At 36.4% G+C, this 24,361-nt stretch overlaps 2 long non-coding RNA genes across 3 annotated transcripts in view; one reads left to right on the forward strand and one right to left on the reverse strand.

Moving 5' to 3' along the window:
* The window catches only part of LOC102397510, a 95,820-nt gene that overhangs the window by 66,916 nt on the left and 4,543 nt on the right, over window positions 1–24,361 (forward strand). The window contains exons 2-3 of the long non-coding RNA XR_003109989.3: window positions 10,260–10,333; window positions 15,011–15,083. This is a non-coding gene — a long non-coding RNA (uncharacterized LOC102397510). The remainder of the gene's footprint in view (window positions 1–10,259; window positions 10,334–15,010; window positions 15,084–24,361) is intronic.
* Window positions 5–22,963, reverse strand: LOC123465890. 2 transcript variants are annotated; one of them, XR_006641184.1, is made up of 3 exons: window positions 22,292–22,963; window positions 22,105–22,173; window positions 5–1,361 (listed from the first exon to the last, which is right to left on the reverse strand). It is a non-coding gene; the product is annotated as an uncharacterized LOC123465890 (long non-coding RNA). The 2 variants fall into 2 exon arrangements; XR_006641185.1 differs by lacking the exon at window positions 5–1,361 and adding an exon at window positions 13,935–14,665 and having other exon boundaries at window positions 22,292–22,962.

Here is a 24,361-nt window from a genome sequence, read left to right on the forward strand (position 1 = left end):
TCTCTAGACATAGACAGCTCTCATTTAATTTTCACAATAACCCCAGGAAGAAATGGAGGCCAGAGAGAGGTTGAGTAACTTCTCCAATGTTGCACAGCTTGTAAAGGGAAGAGCCAAGATTTGAACTCGGCCAGTCCAGTTCAGAATCTGTGGTCCTTCACCACGCTATGCACACTGCTGCCTCTCAACAACACTGTGGTAATGCTACCTATGGGCTGGGCACTGGTGAGGCATGCTCACTGTTTACTCCTCTCTTTGTCTGCAGAGAGCTTAATCTGACAAATCAGTGTGGACTTGTCCAAACCTTTATTTTGATCATGTTTCAGACTTATGCCCTTAGGGTCAATATCTTGCTGCCAGAGAAATTAGAGGAAATTTAATGAACAATTCAGTAGGTAGACTATTCCAGCACAAGGATTTTGAAAAGAACTTCCAGTTTTGGCAGACAAAAATTATGATTAAAAGGACAGGGTAATGCCAGAGTTTATGAAAAACCATACTGAACAACATTAATAGATATTACTTAGAGTTTTCTATCATTATTTTACTTCTATCTCAGAACAACTCCATAAAGTATATATTATTTAACCAAATCTCACATGTCATAGATTGTAAATTCCACAATTTATTTACTAGTAAGAAAAAAGCTTTACTATTTAAACCAAGACATATCATCAGTTCTAAGATGCATTCTTATATCAGAGATGTTAAAATGTGAAAGAATATGCACCTTAACTCTGAGGACTATGATATACTCCCCACACTACAGAAGAGGAGATAGACTTAATGAGGTTAAGTTGTCAGAGATCACATGGTTAGCCAGCAGTAGACCCAGGGCTCACATTCAGGTGGGTCTAAATTGAAGCCCATGCTCTTAACTGTTTGATGGAGTGTGTCTCAGTTTGTCATCCTTTTAGCTTATAATGAAAAAAGAACATTTTTTCATATAAGATTTTACTTTATGAAGCCATTGCTTGGCCTGCTGTTCAGTTCACAAACAAAGTACAGTTTTCTCTACTTTTAATAACTCAAGATGTTTCATAACTATGTCGTGGTTTGAGATTTGAGAACAAGCAAACAAGACCACACGAAGCTTAAAGAAGCGCAGAACAACTTCATAAAAATATTTTTAGCAATAAAGACCCACAGGACAGAAAAACAGAAAATGCATACGTACTCGACTCAGAGTCCCAGTTTTCTTTTTTTTTTTTTCCAGGAGGCGACAGCAGCTTTAAACATTGCCTTCCTCCTCCGTAGGACTATACATGCACAGTGCACAACTGCAGTTCTTGTCCTAAAAGCACTGTGAGCCATTGTTTTGTGAGTGTCTCTTGAGGCCGAGGGAAAATGTTATTGGTGGTCTGAAAGAATAGGTTTTAATATAGACATTTAATTTTCTTTCCATATACTCCATGATTAAAACAAGGTTTGCCCCATGTTCTTTTTTTTTTTTTTTAAGCCATCTTTACTCCCATTAACAAAACAGCATACTGACTGTGGCCGTGACTTTGGCTTTGACTGTCTTAAATTGATTATTTTTAAAATTTATTTTATCTAGGTATAGTTGATTTTTAGTATTGTTTAATTTCTGCTGTACAGCAAGTGACTCAGTTATACGTATATGCATTCTTTTTTTCCACTATGGTTTATCATAAGATACTGAATAGTTGCCTGTACTATACAGTGAGACCTTGCTGTTTATCCATTCTCCATGTAATAGTTTGCATCTACTAGTCCCAAACTCCCAATTCATCCCTCTCTGGCCTTTAAGAACTACAGATCTGTCCTCTATATGTCTGTGAGTCTATTTGTTTGACTGCCTTCAAGTTTAGATCGAACTTGATTTCTGCCTCTCATATTATATCCAGGTATTGAATGAAATCTGGTTGCACTGACAAAATGTAATATTATTTGTCCTCCCCCAAATCCTAAACTGAATGGTGATATAGTTTATTGATAGATTTAATTGTTTTTAAAATTAGTTTATAAGATTATGAAAAGAATGTACTACTCCTTAGCAATTACTGAAATAAGTAAAACATTTAAATTCACAAAGGCCCTGAAGAGTGAAGCAAAAAAAAAAAAAAAAAAATATATATATATATATACACACACACACACACACACACATATGTAAAAATATAAGTATAAATGTAATTTACAAAAGTGAGGTTTGGAACATTCAAAGTTATTGCTGTCACTCATGGTAATATTATTATTGTATCTAGGCTATAGAAATAATATGCTTTTTATTTTAAAAATCTGAAAATATAGACAAATACAAAGAAGAAAGTGAAAACATCCTAGATCCAACTTCTGAGATTGTTATAGATCTGAGAGATTAGAAAGTTGGAAGAGTAGCAGTTTAGATTCAAACTCAGGTTTAACTAGAAACCATATGCTTTTTTTTAACTATACAGTGTTACCTTCTAATATCATTTTAAACTATACTCACTGGGTGCTAGATCAACAAATGTAGTTTCATTCGAAGAAGGCTGAATATGGAACATTCTGAGAAGACTTAACACTTACATAAACATAGCCAGAAAAGAAAATGTTAAAATGTTCACACAGATTGGAAGCCTGGGCTTGGGTCCAGTTGTTCATACGCTAGGATAAATGTCTGAGTTCTGTTGGGATTACATGGTCAGTTCTAATCTATTCAGTTTCACTGACATGAGCTCTTATTATGTGCTGGATACTGTGTGAGGTATTTTATCCATACAGCATTTCTCCCCCGTAACTGCAAGTTTGGTAATTATTGGCACATACTTTAAATATGAGAGAAAAAAAAATAAAGATGAGAAAAATGGAGCTAAGACAGGTTAGGAGACTTATTCTGGTAAATGGTGGCGCCTCATGAGATATGCACCCAGCTCTGTGCACCCCAAAGTTATGTTCCTTGATGTCTGGACAATACTGGATCCCATCCTCAAGGAACTCAGAGTCTAATAGGATATGATATAATTGTAGAAATAACTAAGACATAAGAAAGGATACAAAACCAACCAACCAAGATATAAACAGAGTGTTAGGAGAATTCAGATCCAGACATGCCTATCTAGCTCTGTGTGGGAATTAGCAGTGAGAGGAGATGGAGAGCAGGAAAGCACTCCCATTAAGAGCCTGGATGGGAAAAGGGACTAAAAGGAAGAATGAAAGAGATGTGATGAAGGCTGAGTGGAACAAAATTGAATCAAGAAGAAAAAATAGAAATCTAATGTGTTGGTGACATACAAGGTGTGAGTAAGAAGTAAGGAGGGATAAAATTAGAAAGGCAGCTTTGGCTATAATATTTTTGAAGGTTTGAGCCTCAAGGGGAGAAGTTTGTATGTAATTCACCAGGCGGTGAGGCTCCCTGGGAAGTGTCTGAGTAGAGGGAGACCTTAGGAAGATTGATCAGGTGGTAGTATGGAGAGGAAGCAGGCCAGTTCATTGAAAGTCAGTTCCCTTGGCTTTCAGCAGGATACATATTACTATCCTCATTTAAGGATGAAGAAATTGAGGGTCAGAGGGACTAAGTAGCTTGCCCCAGATTATAGTAAATAGAAAAGCCAGGACTTGAATCAAGTCCCTCCAACTCCAGAGCCTCACTCTGTCACTAGCCTAACTACTTCAAGTGAGGTCCGTGGACTGAAGTCTTGGTCCCCAGGCCACCTGACAACTCATTAGAAATGCAGACCTACTGAGTCAGAATATGCGTTTTCACATGATATACGCCCCCTAAACTACTAGGCGACATTTTTTCCCCTTAGAGTGATCTGTATAATTACTGGAAAAATCATTTAGTTGGCTGCAAATCCAATTTCCTCACATAAAGAACTATCTAAGGAAAGGGGCCTTCAGGATTTTGTACTCACTGGCAGACAAATCAGGAATTTAAAACCCCAAGTTCTAACTAGCTGTGTGGCCTTGAGCAAGTCACTTCACCTCTTTGAATTTTAGTTTCCTTATCTGCATAATAGCCTGTAGGAATTAAATAAGGTGATACCTGTGAAAAGAGCTCATACACTGGAAAATCATCATAAACATACAAAGTGCTGTTACTAGGAGATAGAGCAATGAAATACCTTATTTAAAAAAAATAGGAAAGAAAAGGAGGGAGGTCAGGGAAAGAGACGAAGGAAAAAAGGGTAAAAAGAAAAGAGAGGCAAGGACAATATTTTAAAAAAGAAACAGAAGGAAAACCAGTCACTGCTGCAGGGGTTTGAAGAATTTATGGGTAGAAGAAGGTAAAGGAATCTGGGAAATCTAATTTCTGTTCCACATAGGTGTTGATGAAGATACCGAGACCACACTGCACATGGAATTGGGAAGAGTGCTAACAAGGGCCTGTGTGGTCTTGGCCCAAAGTAACAAACTCGAGGCCGGTAAAGTCATAAAAAATTAGTTATATAGTAATTAAAGGAATGAGAAACAGTTCATCTGAGGAAGAATTACTATAGATTTTTAATCTTGAGCAAAGACGCTTACATACTGAATTAATAATGGAACATTTGTTATCCATTTACTGTAGTTACCACATAAAACCAAGATACACTAATTGATTTCAAGCAGGAGACTCTTTAGCTCAGACAGTGAGGGAGGTTAGACAACGAACACATTAAAAGGAGATTATGGACTCCTCATTCCTAATTCTTTTGGTATGTATTTATTGAAGGCCTACTATTTGCCAGGCATTGTGCTAAGTGTTAGGGCTAAAAAATGCATAAAACACAGTTTCTTCCTCAATTAAGTAACAATTCAGCAGAAAAAAAGATACAAGTTATTATAATGCACCATAAAAAGTGGAAAACTTCATAAAATGGTTATAAATAAGAGGATAGGAAAATTTAGAGGCAAGAAAGTATTAACTTCAGATGTAGAAAGTATCAAGAAAGGCATACTACCTTTTATAAAATTTTATTCTTTGGTCTTCTAAGAATCGAAGACCTGAACTAACCATCTGCTGAGATTCTTTCTTACTTTGTAATACTGTGACTGTTCTTATCATGTTATCAAATAATCGATTAAGTTTGAATACATTTGGAACTGTGGGAAAACTAAGGGAGCAGTAACCCTGGCATCACTTGACTATGGAAAACCACGTCTATACAATATTTCAAAAGTAAGAAAAAACTGAGGGAAAAAAAGCCTCAAGTTTTAATTCCACCAAACAACCAGTCAGTTTATTGAGACATTAATGTCAATTCATTCTGTTGATTTGTTGGTCCCATGGTGACACAAACCTATAAAGAGAATATAAATGTATAAAAAAACTAATCAGTCACTGATCACCCCCCTTCCCTCCTAAATCCATTTAAATTAAAATATTTCTGAGGTAAGGAAGGGGAAGTAATGGTTATAGTATGTACTGTGAAGGTAGTTTGTATAGATGAACAAGTTAAATTTTTTTATATTGGTCACCAGGAAAAATCTGGGAAAAACTGCCTTTCTGCATGTTGTAAAGTTTTGACATAATAAAAATCAAGTGGAATATATTTAAAGAGTTCTAGTATACTGAATCTGCTAATCAGTTATCTGAGCTTTTATCAGTTAAAAGCTTATAAAGAAGAAAATGCTGCAAACCAGAAAATATTTTTTTTCTATTTTTGTAATCGCTGTAAGGCTAAGTAATACATTGAGATAATTTTAGAAGAATTTAGACAGGTTAAAGATATCTGGATGGGGGCAAAAACATGTTAGAATTTATCAACAGAATGGAATAGAATGTTAGTCAAAAAATTTTTTAATGTAGTTTCACATATATAATAGATTAACTGAATATTTTTTGGATGACTATTGATAAATGCATAAGCTCTGGGTTTGCTGAACTTCTGAAGGACATGTGCCTGTAATTGGCCTTTCTCATTTCTGTCTTGTTAACAAGTATATAAATAAGAGAAGGCTTCAGTAATTGGCTCAGAGTTACTAATGAATTAATTAACTTCAGTCTATTTTACCTAACCTTTAATAAAAAGAGTCTTTTTATTTTTTTGGTTCAGCAATAGGTCTGACAGACTGAAAAAACAGACATGCAGCAAAGCTCTTGAAAATTAATGAGAAACGAGGAAAGAATCAATGTACATTCTGCTTGCAGAGAACTGACACAAAAAAGACACAATAAACCATGAACAAACACAGTCAGTTTAAAAAATAGGTTAGAAAAAGTGGGCAAATTCAATTATAGAAGTAATTAGAAGATATAGGGCAAGGCTGCCTTTTGGGACTGTGCCAGAAAACATGAATTAATATGAGTGAATAGAAAGAACCCATGTAGTAATTAAGAAGCAATCACCTATGGCAATGAGTACCTGAAAACAGGCTGCAAACTATTAATTCAGTGATCAAAAATATTTTTAGATGATTAATATGGCAAATTTATTTTAAAAGACTAATTTCTGGAAAGATATCAAGACAATAGCACACTATTTGTTCCTCTGGCATTTATATAGCTAATTAAATTTTATAATTTGCAACAACAGTCATTATTATCTGAAAACAGTAAAAGCAATATTTCGCCTCCTTTTTAAAAAACAGTGGTTCCAAAATCATTGTTAAATCCAACTCCTGCTGTCCTCCTATAAGTGCCTAAGCTTTGACTGTTACATCCTTTCAATGTACATTTTCCTTATAAGTCTGTGTTTGAGTAACATTAAAAATTTGAATTAATGTACACATTCTCAAAGGTTTTGTAAGTTCCCATACTTGGGCAGGGATTCCACAAACTGTTTAATTTCAACAATAACAAATAAAAGCAGTTTAATGTACTATTTGTGTATCAAAGACTTTCTTACTTGGTCAACAGAGGTCTGTTACTTCAGTACACACCATTCCTCCCCCTAGAATACAAAGGCGTAGACACGTTACAGTGAAGAGTGCTTAACAACACACAGAAGGCTAATGGCTTCTGAAATAGGTGATTATCAGAGACCCGTAGAGCAAGATGAGGGTCTGGCTGGTAATAAATAACCTTGCAATATGAAGTATTCTATTTCTACAGCTTTAAAAAAAATGTACATTTCATTTGTTGATCAGAAAAGTCTGGAAAATACTGTTTCTTTGGAAATAACAGGAATCTACTAAAACGAATCAGTGTCTCTGTGGGGAGTTATTGAACACCTACTAAGGGCCTAAGGCATGAAAGTCAATCCTGAAATGCTAACCTTGTAACAGATATTTATATGTGTATGCATGTATGATTTCCTTTTGGAAGTCAATGAACAGAAACCTTTGTATGCCATGCTTTCGAGATGCTAGATTTTTAGTTACTAAATTCGTTCATGGAGTATTACTGTTTTTGAGGTTAAGATATTAAATTCATTACCTACAAAACAAGATCAAGCTAGAAACTCACTGAGTGTCACTGTTGCAGACGGCATGGAGGTACAGAGTATAGGTATTTGAGAAGAATAAACATGAGAGGTTTTAACAAGATAACAAATTAAGCCGATATTAGACCTATCCAGTTCTTTCATTATTTGTATTTCTCTTATTTTCTTAAACTAGGTGCTTTTGAAAAAAACATATGAGAGAAAATAGCCTCTAACAGAGGTCTCTCAGTCTCCAAGTTTGCTTCATGGTGTTCAGTATCATAACTTAGGTGTGACAACAGCAGAGCCAGCTAGATGATGCTGATGACAGAGAGCCTCCCAAGAGGCGGGCAATTGGGAACTAGTGAAGTGAGTACAGCTTAGAGGTGTGGGGCTGAGGGGCTGCCAGCTGAACAGGGCCCACTCACCATGAAATGTTAATGTGTCAATGAAGGCGGAAAGCATGAATGAACTACAAAGAAACTGAAAATGACTCAGCTGGTTGGAAATGGAATTTGGGCTCTTTGCCAAAGTAAGGTGTTTAAGGGCACACGCCCTAACACCTCGGGAATAAAAGGCTGCCCCTGACTTTGAAAAGACAAAATATTTTGAAGAAAGACAAATGGCTTTTTTCATCAGAAATAAACTTCCGTTTTTTCTTTTTTCTTCCTTTCCATACAACATTTTCTGAGTTCCTACTTTTTGCCAGATTCTGGGTTAGGGATGAAGAACAGAGGGAGGGAGAACAGAATATAAAGGTAAATGAGACCCAGTGCCTCTTTCAAAGCTGCTGTCCTAGAGGAAGGACAGATGTAAGCAACTGCAATAAAAGATTTTAATAAAATAATTGCAAAAGGGGGGAAGAGGTAACTTGTGGTGATAGTGCAGAGGAAGGAGGCAATTAGTTAGGGGGCTATATAGTAGATCAAAAAAGGTTTTCATAGAAGAGGTGGCAATTATGCCAGTCTTTGAAGAATAATGGTGCTTCCCAGTGGCTCAGTTGGTAAAGAATCTGCGTGCAATGCAGGAGGCCCCAGTTTGATTCCTGGGTCAGGAAGATCCACTGGAGAAGGAATAGGCTACCCACTCCAGTATTCTGGCTTGGAGAATTCATGGACTATAGTCCATGGAGTCACAAAGAGTTGGACATGACTGAGCAACTTTTACTTTCACATTTTCTTGAAGAATAATAGGCAGAACTGGAAGAGGAGAATTTTAGCTGGAGGAAACTTTCTTTTATCCTGCTATCATCTCTGACTTCCTCTTTTGCAGATCAAAGTTATTTTAGGAAGAGAAGATAGACAAGACAACCATGATGTGTGTACCTGAGGATGGCGATTGTGCGTGTTGGGGTGGATAGGGAGGAGGATGGGTGTGAGAAGAAAGATTGGGTGGTATGAGGATTTCTTTAGAGTTTATAATATATTCTCCTCATTTACCAAATTTTGCCTCCTCCAGGTTAGTATTTTTTTTTTCAGACACACTCTTTTTTAATATTTGAATGATGTTTTGATTCTATTTTGATTCCATGTGACTCTCCAATAGCTTTTATTTTTTTATGTTTGATGGCTTAGTCATTTTGGGCAATGATAAGTTTCTTATTCTAATTTATAACTTGATTCCTGTGGATTGTACTATATTTATACTTGTACCTAGTTATTCCTTTATTAATATATCTTTTCTTTTTCTCATTAAATAAATATTTAAGTATTTACTACTTGATAAGTATCTTGCTAGGCATAGTTTATTCTTCCCTTGCTTCTAGCTTGGAATATGAAACATGGAAGTTATTTAAAATGCAGTATCTAAAAGATCAGACTTATGCATATGGTTCGGAGAAGGCAGTGGCACCCCACTCCAGTACTTTGCCTGGAAAATCCCATGGATGGAGGAGCCTGGTAGGCTGCAGTCCATGGGGTTGCTAAGAGTCGGACATAACTGAGTGACTTCACTTGCACTTTTCACTTTCCTGCATTGGAGAAGGAAATGGCAACCCACTCCAGTGTTCTTGCCTGGAGAATCTTAGGGATGGGGGAGCCTGGTGGCTGCCGTCTATGGAGTTGCACAGAGTCGGACATGACTGAAGTGACTTAGCAGCAGCAGCAGCAGCATGCATATGGTTGAATCTTATTCAGTGTTGAACATCAAAACTAATCGTGTTCTTGACTGATCTATTAGTCAGTGGGGCCATGTATACTGGTCTACTTAGTTCTTAAGATGTTTTCAAAGGAAGACTATAGAGCAACAGCCTTGTTAAGATAATCACAGCAGACTTATCTTTAAATTTCAGGCTGGTATGAGTCAAAAATTGCCTATGTACAAAACGAGACTTATTTACTAAATAGTTCAGTTCATTTCACAGTCCCTCAGTCGTGTCTGACTCTTTGAGACCCCATGGACTGCAGCACGCCAGGCTTCCATGTCCATTTACTAGATATATAAAATCTAAACCTCCGTGTCTGTCTAGAGGCTAAGAAAAGTATCATACGTGAGCATTAATTCATTCAGTGGATTTTTAAAGTAGTACTCTGCTAGAAACTAGGGATATAAAAATGATTAAAAATGAGCTTTGCCCTTAAGGAACTTACTCCCACAAGAAATAGATGAGTCAGATAAGTAAATCAGTTATAACTGATGAGGTATTAAAGTACAGCATTCTGTGAAAGCACAAAAAAGGGAGATCTTGATTGGGACAGTAAGGTAAGAAGATAAAATACCAGAGGTTAAAGTTTAGGAACAAGAATTTAATTAGCTGAAGAAGGGCACCAAGGGCCAAGGAAAGGTGATGTATAAAATAGCATGATGAGCTTGGAAATGTCTTTTTGCAAACTTACAAAGAATTGGCTCCGTATTAAAAGAAGGGTGGGTGGAATGGTTAAAATATCCCTTATATAGATCAGACTCTCTCTGAGGTCTTCAGGGCCTTGTCTCATTTCCTTTTTCCTAATTCCTTTTCTTTTGCCCAAGGTTTTTGGATAGAACCGTATCGAAAGTCTGGTCTGTGGTAATTTTAGAATTTGAGCTGCTGGCCTGCTGATGGGGTAAGTCAAATGGGCGTTCATGCTAATAACCTAGGTGAGAGCACAGAAGAGCAGTCATGGATGGGATCCCAGTATACTTGTGTGTGCCTCAGGAAGTTGTTGACTGTATGGAAATGATTTCTTTTTCTATGCCAGTGTTTCCTTTTGTCTGAATTCAGAGCCTTGAATAGGCTAACTTGTTGCAAAGGTCTCAAAAGTTTTACTTCATGAACAACATCAAGAAAAGGAGTTGAGACAGTTCTCAGGATTAGCTCTCGTGTATCACATGGTAAAGGTACTTACTAGAAATGTCTACTCTACCCACTTAATTCCTTTCCTAATTCCTTATCTTTCAGGAATCAGCTTGAATGACTTTTTTTTTTCTGAGAAGCTTTGTCTCATCTTCTGTATTAGATCATATCCCTCTGTTATATGCTTTCTTAGCACCCTGCAATTTTCCTTTGTAGCGCTGAATATGACTCCAGTTAAATACTAAATTATGTAATTAATGCTTTCACACCAGACTCTTTAAGTAGAATATTAGCTTTATGAGGGCAGGAGCTAGATTTTATGCTGCTGTATCTGCAATGCCTAGCAGCATTCCTGGCTCATAGCAGATGCTCAGTATGGATTTTTTGAAAATAATTCAGTTACTTGTTATCCCAGTTCCATTCAACAAATTGAAAAGTAGCAGAGCTTCTAAGTAAAACCAGATCTGTAGATCCTAGAGCTAACGGGAACTCCCAGGAATCTCTCAAAACTGATACAGGCTTCTAGGAGAGTTCAAATGATGGCTCTGGGTTATCTCCTCTTATTATTCTACCTGGCCTCTCCTGATGGTATTTTGGCTCAAAACTAACCCAGCACCTTCTCGTTCATTCATGTCAGCAACTTGTTATTGTAACTTGCTTGCCCCAGGCCAGAGCTTCCTTCATTATTGAGTGCCAGATATGTTTGTCACTGTGCCAAGTACTTGGGATAAAAACTTGGAAAGGCATGGACTTGACCTCAGGAGAGCCATAGGCTGCCATGAAGTGACAAGATCAGAGCAAGCTTCATCAATCTCCAGGGAACCATTGCTTGGAATTATAAGACCATTGCCCTTTTAGCATAAAGAATTTGATCACTGTGAAAATGCACATCACCTTGGAAATCATAATTATTGTTAGCTGTTATCAAGTACTTTTGCCTTCATATAAATGAAAAATCGAGGAGCAGATTTGGGCTCTGAGGAAGGACAGAGAAAAGGCCTTTGGGAGTGTGAGAAGAAGAGGGACAGGAGAGCTAGTAAGTTGGGAAAGGGGTAAAAATGAAATAGCTAGAGCAACAGTGCCTAGCACATAGTAGACACAATTTACTCAAGGCAGTGCTTGAGTAAAGGGCAAGTTTTACCTTAGGCTGTTTCTTTAGGTAGCTAGTGATTTCTGGTTGAGTAAAAGTTTACAAAATAGGAAACAGATGGCTCCAGCTGTTTGGGGTTGACGCCAAATCCCAGTTATGCTCACAAAGTAGGACTTCACAGGGAGACCGTACAAGATGTATTTTTTTTTTTTTTTCTCTTCTAGCACTGTGAATTCAAGATTTCCATTTACTCTGGGGTGGTGGGGCGATAAATTGGGAGATTGGAATTAACATGTATGTTCAGTTCAGTTCAGTCCCTCAGTTGTGTCCGACTCTTTGCGACCCCATGAATCGAAGCATGCCAGGCCTCCCTGTCCATCACCAACTCCCAGAGTTCACTCAGACTCACGTCCATCGAGTCAGTGCCACTGATCTCCAGTAGCATATTGGGTGCCTACTGTACTACTATATATAAAATAGTTAACTAATAAGGACCTTCGGTATAGCGCAGGGAACTCTACTCTGTAATGGCCTATATGGGAAAAGAATCTTAAAAAACAGTGGATATATGTATATGTATATCTGATTCACTTTGGTGTACACCTGAAACTAACACAACATTGTAAGTTAGCTATACCCCAATAAAAATTCAACAGTTCAGTATCAAAAAAAGTTAGCATGATGGTAAAGAATCCACCTGCCAATGCAGGAGAGACAAGAGACTCGGGTTCGATCCCTGGGTCAGGAAGATCCCCTTGGAAGAGGAAATGGCAACTGACTCCAGTATTCTTACTTGGAAAATCCTATGGACAGAGGAGCCTGTCAAGCTACAGTCCGTGGTGTTGCAGAGTCAAACATGACTGAGCGACTAAGCACAAATCAAAAAAAAAAAAAAAAAAAAGTTATATAAAGGAGTCATACACTGTTTTCAAAGGTTCCATGTAAGCTTGAGCTTAGATGCATATGCTGGGTTCTCTTAGCTATTTCAAGCATTTTTTTAATCAAAGAAACTCCAATAGACTTAAATTGGTTATGAGAACTAGTGATGATGTTTCAAAAGAGGACAAATATACCATAGTGGTGTCTGAATACTAAGATTTTTTTCTATGTCTGTGAGTATAATGCTTGCTTACACATACTAGCAAAGAACACAATTAGCATACTAATTTGATTCTCTACCTAAAGAATGAAGAATTGCTTTGATACAGACAGCTGTCCATGAATGGCTGGGGTGACCTTTGGTCAGTTTTCCATCTGTCTTAGAGTAGTAAAAAGTCCAGATTTAGACACGTTTTAGCTGTATGACCTTGAGCAGCCTTCTTATGTTGCTTTTTCTCAGTATCTTCACCTGTAAAATGGAGGCACATCTAATACCTGACTCATGAGGTGGTAGTACGGGTTAAGTTAGCACCTTGCTTGCAATAGATATACCATATATATATATATATTTTTTTTCACTCTAGTCTGAATCTGTGTATTCTGAGGAGGTCTGTAGTAGGTATAGGACTATCTACTTCTACCTGCCTCTAAAGAGAAAGAAGTAGAGAAAGATTTTAATGAATCTATTTTAAGAGAATTCTGCGGCTATGCAGAAGTCAGCACTTCCTTTTTGCCCTGGCTCCCAGGGATACGAGGCTCCAAGGATAGAGGCACAGGGAGACAGCAAATGATTGCCATCGGGGAACATCTTAGGCCCATCTCTCCAGTGTCATTGGCAGCTCTAAGAATATCAGGTTGATAAATCTAAATAACACCAATTATAATTGCATGACCACAGTTTTCTCAATATTGCCCTGTACTAACTTCCCTCTCCTGCCCTTTTCCCCTCCTTAGACCAGTGGATCTTAATCTTGGTTACACCTTGGAATCATCTGTGGAGCTTTGAAAACTATCGATGACTTGGTCCCATTCTCAGAGAGTCTGATTTTATTTGTCTTTTTAAAAGCTCTCCAGAAAGTCATTGCACTTTTGAGCACTGAAAATTTCAAAATTAATTTTGTTTTTCAACGTAAAGTCCAAGTTAACCCATACCAAAAATGCAGTTAATAAAAAGAAATTGAGTCACAGGGCATAGAATTAATTTCATACTATTAAGAATATTTTGGTACCTTAAGGTTATTTGCTGTAAAAGTAAATGGCAACCCACTCCAGTATTCTTGCCTGGAGAATTCTATGGACAGAGGAGCCTAGTGAGCTACTGTCCATGGGATCGCAAAGAAGAGTCAGACACGACTGAGCAACTAATACACACACACACACACACACACACACACACACACAGTTATTTAAAATCTAGTTTAATGTAAACACCCTCTGTCCTGCCCTGCCTCATAAAATTAAGGCTGTTGAGCCAACTTGGTATGAAAGGTACCAGGCTGGAAGGAGCAGAGCAGTAGGATTTGATCCTATCATTTACTGAAAGATTCTTAAGAGGCAGTGGTAGTTCAGAGTGCTCTCTTGCATCTCTGGTTAGCTCTAGGGATCAAAGGATCTCCTCATTTATTAGCTCTTGTTTGGCTGTTAGTTGTGCTAAATGTATATCTTCAACCCCACTGTCCACAAGACTTTGGTGTGTGTGTCATGATCTGCTGTGATTGAGATATGTTACAAGAAATGTGAAATGATAAGCTTTCGGGTTTAAGAATTAATTCCAGAAAACTCAAGGTTATCCTTGTAACAGCGTTGTTTTCACTCACTTGCACACCAGAACACTGTCCTGAATGGGAGAACATGGTGGAGTTACAATTACTATGGGGGACTGTCATTTGACATGTGTCCCTGTGGAACAAAGATTGGGGTTTTGCAAAAAATCCAATCTCCTAAGTCAAAAGCGTTCCTCACTGGGCCTCATTTGCAGCAGTGCATATTAATGGGGGTGGTGGAGGGAGCTGGACAAAGGGGCCTCTCTGGGTTCCGGTGCCCAGTCTTGTTTTTGGGGACAGAGAGGATCTTGTTTTCTTACATTGAGGAAGGAAGCTGGTGTACAAGGTCACACCTTAAGGCATCTTTGAACTGAAAATGGAAAAAACATCTTAAGTAACTCTACCAGGCTTTATCATCACAAAAATCAGTATATAAACACATCAAATGTAAACGAAATATTTTTAGGAAAAATAAGGACAAAAGTATTACATACTTAGGGGGTTCCTCTGATAATTTGAGTAATTGTGATCTGACCAGTAATTTTAATATTTTCTGCTGAACATGAAGGAATGGGGTACTCCGTTCAGCTTTTTCATTTGTTAGCTAAACTTGCTAGTTGAATAAAAAGAGAAATTGTCAGTTAGGTAATTTAGATCAACACTTTGTTGTTGTTGTTGTTGTTGTTTTGTTTTTGCTTTTTTTTTTGCTTCTCAGGGTTCCTGAGCAGAAGGGAAAATGAGCTTAAACATGAGGCTTGGAGGAGAAAGAAGGGCTGGGGAGAAATATGGTAAGCACTCAATAAGTGGCTGTAGGTGGTTGTCATGGTGGTGATGATAATATTAATAAATCTCTCCTGAGAAAGTTTTCAAATCACAGGGAACTTTGATTTTTATGAGTACTTTGATTTTTATGAGTACTGAGCTATTTTAAGTATTATTTATAACTTTTGTGCTTAATTTTTTTTCTAGTAAGGACTTTGAATGCAAGATAAAGAGGGATTTTTGAAAAGCTTAGCATTCTCAAATTGAAATCACTTGAATCATGTTTTTAATTTTCCTTTTTGTAACAAATGACTTAATTATACTTTGGCATCTTAATTTTCAGCTTCTCAACTTATTAGTGAGTAATATTATGTGGAGTCCTTTGAGTTAAATGGACACAATGTCAAATAAATTTGATTTTATTTTACAATGCAATCGATTAAATTGGGCAAGTAACATAAAATATATGTTGAAGATTTGATTCCTTGTGGCAGTATGGCAAATGAAGTGAAGGACTTTCAAAAAGTGTGATAGATTGCTGTTACCATCTTATTACTACTAATACTATTCGCAACAAAAAGTTTCAGAAAATTCATGGATACAGCTCAAGAAAAACTTGCTTATGGAGAGAAAATCAGGAATGTTTGGGGGGTACTTCCCTAATCTTTCAAAGCAGACACTATCCTGACTTCCCACAATATATTTGACTGGGTTGCTTCCTGAGACAGAAATCTGCAAGGCCTGGTCTGACACACGGCATTTATTGCACTGCCACCATTGAAACATGATATTTTCCTTTCCTTCCAGCTCTTAGTCTTTATTTTACACTGCTCTTTATTCCACATTGCTTTTTATTTTACACTGACCCTAGGCTATTGGTGGCACTGTATGAAATCTCAGTTTTCTAGTCTGCAGATCTGTCACTGTTTACTGAGCTTTTATTGTCACTAGAGACAGCTTTGCATTTTAATACAGTTTCCAGTCCTCTAGGACCCTCTCCCCTGAAACAACTCCAGCTCCCCAGGGCTGCTGCAGAGTGGAGCAGAGAGAGGAGACGCTTTTGTGGACAGTGATGCTGATGGTAGATAACTCCAGCTGTCATTACAAGATCATCCAGATAAGGGGGGGACAATCAAGTAGGGCTTACAGTCCACTTGAGTTTTTCTGATTGTAAAACCAGCCATTTTTCAATTTAAATAATTTAAGGATTCCTGCTTCTCTATACTCTAAGGCTCATTTAGCCTCTTATTAGCTAACTGTTTCTCCAGTTCAAGAGGTAGAAGGGAGGAGTGCAGATTTTTTGTTATTGTTAATTCACAGCAGTGGGTAGTGGTGTGTAAATAAAAAATAAGCCAAACAAATTTGATGAGAAGAGAGAATAGAAATCCATGCAAGTAATCATAATTGATTTTTAAAAGTTAATTAAAAGGAATAACACAGGACAAATAGTGCAGTGGCCCAGTGGCCTAGCATGTTATCAACAGGCAAATGACAGAGAGGAGAATGAATTAGAAAATTGATTCCCAGCTAACTAGAACAAGAAACCAGACTAACACAGCTCTTAATTTTAAACTTGAAAATCCCAAATTCTTTACTAAGTCCTTTCCTCATAGTATTCTGACAATGATATTATCTCACACTATTTCCATTGAAGGAATTGCTGGGAGGAGTTGGAGGGAAAGAACAAAATGAAGTTGTGATTTCCTAGAGAATGCAGCTCAGAACCAATTTACAGAATCACCTGTGGCACATCAGTGATGGCAAATGTAGCCAATAAACCATAGGTCTTCCTTTTTTCTCTCTTAGTTGTAAGCTTTTTTATTTTTCTCTTATAAATTTTGCAGCCTTTCCTTCTTCCTAAATTTCTATGATCAAAGACCAGTAATCTACAATATTTACTTTCAAGTAGCATATACAGGAGCTACCCCTCAGGTCATTGACTTCTACTCAAGAAAACAGGACCTGAGGAAACCGTCCAGTAAGAAGGCAAGGCTCTTCCTAAACCTTTCAAGAACATCTTTTGGTAGGACTATGTCTAACATTTTTGTGTAGGCATTCTTGGGCTGGGATAGTTCTAGAGAGTCATGTACTAGCTGAACCCACGGGCCTGTCTTTTCCTTTGCTTAGGAGACATCTGCTCAGATGAAGACACAGATTCCCCAGTATAGAGGTCAGAGCCTGAGCTAGTAGGTTGGTTAGTTAATTAAAGAAAATATTTCCTAACAGAAGTAGGGCTTGAATCTGATGGAGGGATATTCTTGAATTATTAGAAAGACAGTGATGACATGCAGCCTGTTGTTGAACAAGCAAGGTCTTTAGCTTACACTTGAAAAAGAATTATCTTGTATAGAAGGTAACATTAATAACTAAGCAGTTACAATAGGAGGAAAGAGCAGAAAACACTGTGTTGCATTTTCTTTCTCCCCCCATCCTCTTCCCTCTCTTCCTTTCGGCGGTTCTTCCCTCCTTCCTCCTTTGCTTTCTCTTTCTTTCCATTCCTACCCATCTCCCTCGTTATAAACAATGGAAGCCCATCTTTGGATTATTAGAGAATTACCATAGATCTAATTGATGCATAAGTAGACCTCAGGAGAATATGGCATATCTCTATTCAAAGAACAGATTGTAAACAGATTGATATTCTGCTTTTCTTTTTTCCTTTCCCTCTTCTCTCATTTTAGAATTAGGGAAAACAAAAATAACCAGATGTGAGTGCCAGAGAGAGCTAAAATTGCTTGTGCTTCTTCTATTTCCTTTTCTCTCTTTTTTAGACACTAGAGCACTTGTGGTGATTTTTTTCCTGAAGCTCTGTAAGATCATGGGCCCTGATTGATTTCCTCAGTACTATACTCCTGGCATTTAGTGTTGTGATTAAATATTTGTTGAGTGATTGAATTAATGGGATGTCTATTAATATCCTGTCCAAAAAATTGAGGATAAAGGATGGGTAAATACAGAACCAGTTAACATAAATAACATAAACATTACCTTGTAGGTCTTTTTCTTTAATCTGCAAAAGTTCTACTAGAGAATTTCCCAAAACGTATTTAACAAAACATTAGCTCTGAAGAATAGATAGATTTTTAAAATGCAAAATAGGTGAGGAAAGTCTATGAAAAAAATTGTTTAGGATACTCTATATTATACAAAGTTCAAAGAGATCTTTACAATATGATTTCTCAGAATTTTTCAGGTCCAAATTGTCACTGTAAATTTCTTAGAGCAGGATATAACATGCTATATTTTAAAGATTATTTGACTATGTTCCTCTTTTACTTGGCACATCTTATAGAAAGACTATTCCATAAAACACAGTTTGGGAAAAGTAGCATCTTCATTCAGCTTTACTTTCTTTAATTCTCTTTTGAATTTAAGTTCTAATTTCTTTCACTGTACATGATACCCTTAAGCACAAAATGAATACAATTAACAGTACTGAATTTTACACATAAAAATAGTTAAGATGGTTAATTTTATGTTCTGTTTTTTTAAATCACAATTAAAAGTTTAAAAATACTCCCCAAATATTACTTTACTAAAAATAGATGAATCAGTATTTTACCTAAGGGCTATAATAATGAACCAAAAATTTAATGTTATTGCCAAATAAAGGGCATGATTTGGGGCTACCACCTTTACTCAGTTGTATTACATACCTGGATGCTGTATTCTCAGTAAGTATCTTGGTTTTGAACATTGACTTATGGATCTCTTAGTGTGTGTTTTTAGTAATATTGTTTAGGATGACTATGCAAAAAGATCTATAGATGTGTAGGGAAAGTTTATTGTGGTTTAGTAGAGTGAGTTTAAGACTAAGGCACAAGAAATTGCACCAAAAAATTGACATTGTTACTGACTCAGAGTGGTACATTAAGTAAACCCTGGTTATCTTATGGATAACGTTTCTTTATCCATAAGATATTTACTTCTTCCTTCCAGCATGGTTATCCCATCTTACATGGAACTCTAACAGTCACAGCAGATAAAGGCAAGAGGTAAGAGGCTACTTGGCCTCCCTTCCTCCATGGCCCTAAGTATCCCCGGAGAGCCCAAGAGCCTAAGGGAACATAGTTTGAAAATCATGACGTTAGATAATCTTTAGTTTTACCCAAGCCTTATTCCTACCACTTGAAGTAAGACTGAAGCAGAAAAGAATATTTGTGTCCATATTAAAGCCTGTGAACCCCTGTAATGTTATACAGACTCACACAGCATTTAGCTATTACAGAATGTAGAATACTGCCATACCACATGTGGCAAGCACCTTTTGAATTTCAACATATATTTTAGATCAAAATATAAGAAAAATATTACCAGAATGTATCCTTCCCTCAGTCATTTTATAGATACATTTCAAGATACCAGCATGATGGTGGATTAAATTTGAATGCAAATATTGTCACTGGAAGTTGCCCATTTGTACGGTTTCTAAGACTCTCTTATTTTTAATGAGCAAGGTTTTACTAAAAACAAAAAGTGTTAATTACATAAATATGCGTATTCTTTTCAAAGCATACACTATATTATGGTTAAAAAAATAGAAAAATGAATGCAAAACTATTTCAACAGAAGTACTGCTGCTTGAACAGCCTTTAAAATTATGACATGTTTACTGGGAAAATACATTACTTGTGACAGGGGTTACAAAAGCAATATTAACCTTCTTGAAATTTAATAGCAAAGCCAGACATGTAAAAATCAGTACCAGACGTGGTCACATAACTACTTTTGTTAAGATTGTATGTAGGATAAAACAGATATTTAAAACTACATTAAGATGTGGGTAAGTAAATGGGCCTTTAGAAGATTCACAGCACACATGTATGATGAATAAAATCCTGATGCAGATTGTGCTAAGGATAGCATTCTTGGAAATGAAAAGCCTTGTTTTTTTCTTTTGCTTCTGTTATATTAGGGACTGTTGCTTTTGCAGTTTTGTACAAGGTGTCAGACATTAAATTTGCCCTTAAATATACAAATGTCTTATCTTTTGAAAGCAGGCATTTGTTTACACTGACAAGCTACCAAACACTTTTGCTGCATTTAATATGTGACTAATGAGTTTTTCTCATTTATAATCAAAGAGGATGTTTGCTTCTGCAAAAAAATATATGATTTACCTAAACATAGCATTGATATTAAGCCAAGAACTCCATGGTAGTAGTTTAAAGATGTGATGAAATATAGATTATAAAATTTTACTTACCATCAAATACAAGTTTGTTTTACAAAATAATTTTTTTCTGAAATTTATTGTGTCACTATAATTTTATCATATGTTATTTGTTTGTCATGTAACATTGATATTTAAAAGAGATTCATGTTTTAAATTATTTCATTGTTTTTATAACCCTAAAATATTTCATTTAAATCTCTGAAAGCGTTTTTACTTATTTTAGAGAGTGCTCTAGCTTGACACATATTAAAAAAATAAAGGTCAAAAGTCATAAAGGATAATAGCTGATGGTTTTGATAATGCTAATTATATATTACTGAGAATAAAAGTAGAAAAGGAAATATGAATACTAAAGAAAGATAAACATCCCAATGCTGGATTTAAAAAAAATAATGAAAAAACTCTTAAAATGTCTTTGTACTTCACTGTCATAATTCAAAGACATAATGAAGCCTGAATTAAAAATGTCAGTTTCTGTGAGTGTTGATAACTTGGTTCTTTGTTGGGCAAGTCAAAATGTGTCTGTTTGATAGGCAAAAATGACAGACTAAAAATGGGAGAAGTTGGATCTAAAAAAAGAAACACACACACATACACAGACACACGACTTTAAAAAAGGTCCATAATGTACTTAAAGGAGAAGACCTGTAGGGTAGGAGGCAGTATCTTTAGGAAGTCACCGAGCAGCACTAAAAGGCAATGTCCACGGCCAATCAAAATGATTTCTGTGACTGCTGGGGCTCTTGCATCCCCGTCTTTACACTAGACTGGAAACCCTTTGTACTAATTACCAGACTGTACCAGATTTTCTGGTTCAGTTCAATCCTATAATTGACTGACAGTGATGGGCAAGGAAGGGGAAAAATTCAGGCTCAACACTGCAAGCAGAGGGTCAGAAATGGTTTCACAGAGAGCTGGTCACAGCCTGGCACTAAAAGCAGGGTTAAGCAAGCATCATCAGCACTTTCTTCTAATTCTCAGGTTAAAAAGGAAATGAGGAAGAAAAAACAACAGTCCAGGCTGTTCTCCTCTTACAGACCAGTTCTTAGCGTGCAACCATTTTGCAAAAAATAGAGAATAGCTTCATGTGTAAATGGTAATTTTAGATGTCATTAATTTTTATTTTGCTTTTTGGAAATAGAGGTTTTTCTCCAAGAACTCAAATAGGGTCATTTTGCTAAAGTTCAACAGTCTTTTGTTTATTTACAGAAACTCGATCCTCTCCTACTTGGATAACTGTGGTAATTCTAGGAAAAACAATGCTGCTATTTAATTCCTAGGGCTAAAAAAATCATTAAAGTGCAAGTCTTATTTAGAGAGCCTGTGATAGGTTACATAATCAAACTTAAGGATTTGAAAACGTCATTATTTTCACCTCTTTTGCTTGTTTGTAATTCATTGATTTGGATTTACTGTATGTCTTTAGTAATAAAATGGTTGCCCATGAACCCATACTTTTTAAAACAAAAGTTTGAATAATAATTTACATGACTTGCAGTTAATTCATTAAAGAAATAGAACACATTGAGCACTGGATTAAAGACTTAATCGGCTGACCATCATTTGTTATTTGCTTAGAACTGTTCTCCTCCCACTTTATTTGTAACCAAAAGAGCAACCTCTAGCTTTAGCTACACCAAACATTAAAAAAGCAGGTGCCAGAATCAGGGTCAAAATGAGACTCAGGCCATTCAGTAGGCAAGTGAGAATTATGTACTATCTTGTTGAGGTCAATTGACTTGAAATTTAATCACAGGTTAAGCCCCTTTTCTTTCCAGGCTAAAGAGTAAGCAACACCTGTGCCAGCAGCAGCTCACATTGCAGTTGACATAGCAGCCAGTTCAATTTTTAGTTACAAGTCAATTACTTACAGGAATAGAAAGGGAACATTTCATTCATTCCATGGATGGTCACTTTCCCGGAGAAACCTGTCAGGCTTTCTTTCTCCAAAAGAAGAAAAGAGAAGAAAAAAGTAAAAGTTAAAAATAAGTGATATGCTGCAAAAGTTCTAGAGCTAGGCCAGCACACTACAGCAGAGAAGTTGCGCAAATGGCTTACCTTCCAAATACTGAACAGAGCTGTCTTGGCAATGAGGCCTATCCCTGCTGATAAGTCCTGGGACTTGCCTCATCAGAGAATCAAAACAGGTGAAATGATAATAGGTGATCTACACCTGAGAAGAGGGCCAGCTGACTGTATGAAAGGAGAGAGCAAATGAGTAAACTGTCTTTCCCCAGCTACAGTCAGCCCTTGTGCAAGGGGAGTTTCAAATGCACTGGCTATAGACTTTTGTCCAAAGCTGTGGTTCTTTTTTTTTCCCTCTTTTTTCTTCTTTCTTTCTTTTCTTTTCTTTCTTTCTTTTTTTTTTCTTCCTTAGTGAAGCTAGATTAGTTCATACAAAACTCAACAATACAGCACTGAAACCCATTGTTGATATTCAACATTTTTCACATAGCGGAACAGAATAGACAATACGGTATCTAGGAAACCATGGGCTGGATTACAAACTGATGATATCTCATCCTTCTGGGGGCCTGTAATCCTTTTTATTACCTACCACAGTAAAAAAAAAAAAATCACTGTGTGTGTGGGGGAAGCTCTTTCAGAATAAATCAGTAACATTGCTATTCTTAGGTAAATAGGATAAATTAAAATGAAGTCTTGCTTGTAACACTAAATCCCAAAGTGCCACTTGCTTTTTATGCAAGTTAATGATTTTTAAATCTATCTTAACCTTTATATGAGCTTCCATAGGTTTAAAACATTAAAATATTTGTAGAAATTTGCTTAATAACAGTGTTTAAAATTAACTTGGACTTTCAATTTCTTATGATAAATACCTGGAAAGTTCATTTCAAAGAACCCATATTGATGCTAAGGGCTGAGTACAAAATAATTTTCATTAATTTGTATTAAAATACTTGTGTTGGATTATTAATATACTATATTTATTTCCTCCATTAAGAACACACTGAACTCCAAAATTTGGGGGCTTACTTTCCTGATATCTAGTTTAATACATTTTTTAAACTTTTTTGACCCCATGTCATTTAAATTGTTCATTGTTTTTAAATGCATTTCCTGATCATGTTTAACTGCAAAGCCATTCTATGCGAGGAAGTTATGCCTATTAACCTTTTAGAAATCTGGTCCAATCCCTTTTTAAGACGCAATCCAGTTCCCATACTTTTCTTAAGCCTGCAAATGGTCTAGGTAGCCACAGAAGTGATTGTTCCTACCAGTTTCTTTTCATCACTTCTGCAATTGACCAATTGACAACTGATTGATGGTTATCTTTTCACTTCAACAATGAAAGAAATTACCATCACTATAGCTATGTACAGTAAATGCCTCCAGAGTAAATTACATGATTCTAAAATTCTCCTTAGCTCACTTAGTAAAACATCAACACAAAAAAGTTTCTTTTTGCGCCTCCTTTCCTGTACCACAGATTTGGCCTTTTCTGTCAGCTGCAAAAAAAGAACTTGACAGCTTCTTTAAAAAGAGGAGTATAAAGGAACTTGAATAAAGGATGGCACTGGGCCTGTCTCAAGCAAGTGGCCATTCTTTGCACTGGGAAAAAAATTAGGCATGTGAGCACAGATAAGCCCTATAAGAATACTCTAACGATCATTCCCAGTGACCTTGAGATTCTCTTTCCTTCTGTAACCATTCCTGAACATCAGACTGACAACATAGGTTCTGAACATGAATCTCCAACTTATTTTGAGTAGGTGTTGTTTCTCATTGAAAAGAAAACATCCTTAAAAATTTAAACTCCTTTACTGCACTGCAAAGATTCCCCCTGCTCCTTGTAAAAGTGCTCAAACAAGTGCTATTACGCTAGTGTCACGTTCGTTATGATATGTTGATGGCCATGAGGTTTAAGTTCCACCACCAAATCTAAACTTACTGTAAATGTGTATTTTTTTTTCCTCACATCAAAGTCCTGAATCTTGTCAAAGAAGGATATTCAAACATTTTTTCTATCCCTGTACAATTAAAGTCATTATTATTATTTTTGGTGATGTAAATATGCTATGAAAGATTGAACTGATTTCCTCTCTTATTCCACTCCCATCCCTCTATAAGATCTTGTTTAAAAGTGAAAAAACACACCCAAACAGA

The sequence above is a fragment of the Bubalus bubalis genome, chromosome 1, assembly GCF_019923935.1.
Source record: "Bubalus bubalis isolate 160015118507 breed Murrah chromosome 1, NDDB_SH_1, whole genome shotgun sequence".
Lineage (NCBI taxonomy): Eukaryota > Metazoa > Chordata > Mammalia > Artiodactyla > Bovidae > Bubalus > Bubalus bubalis.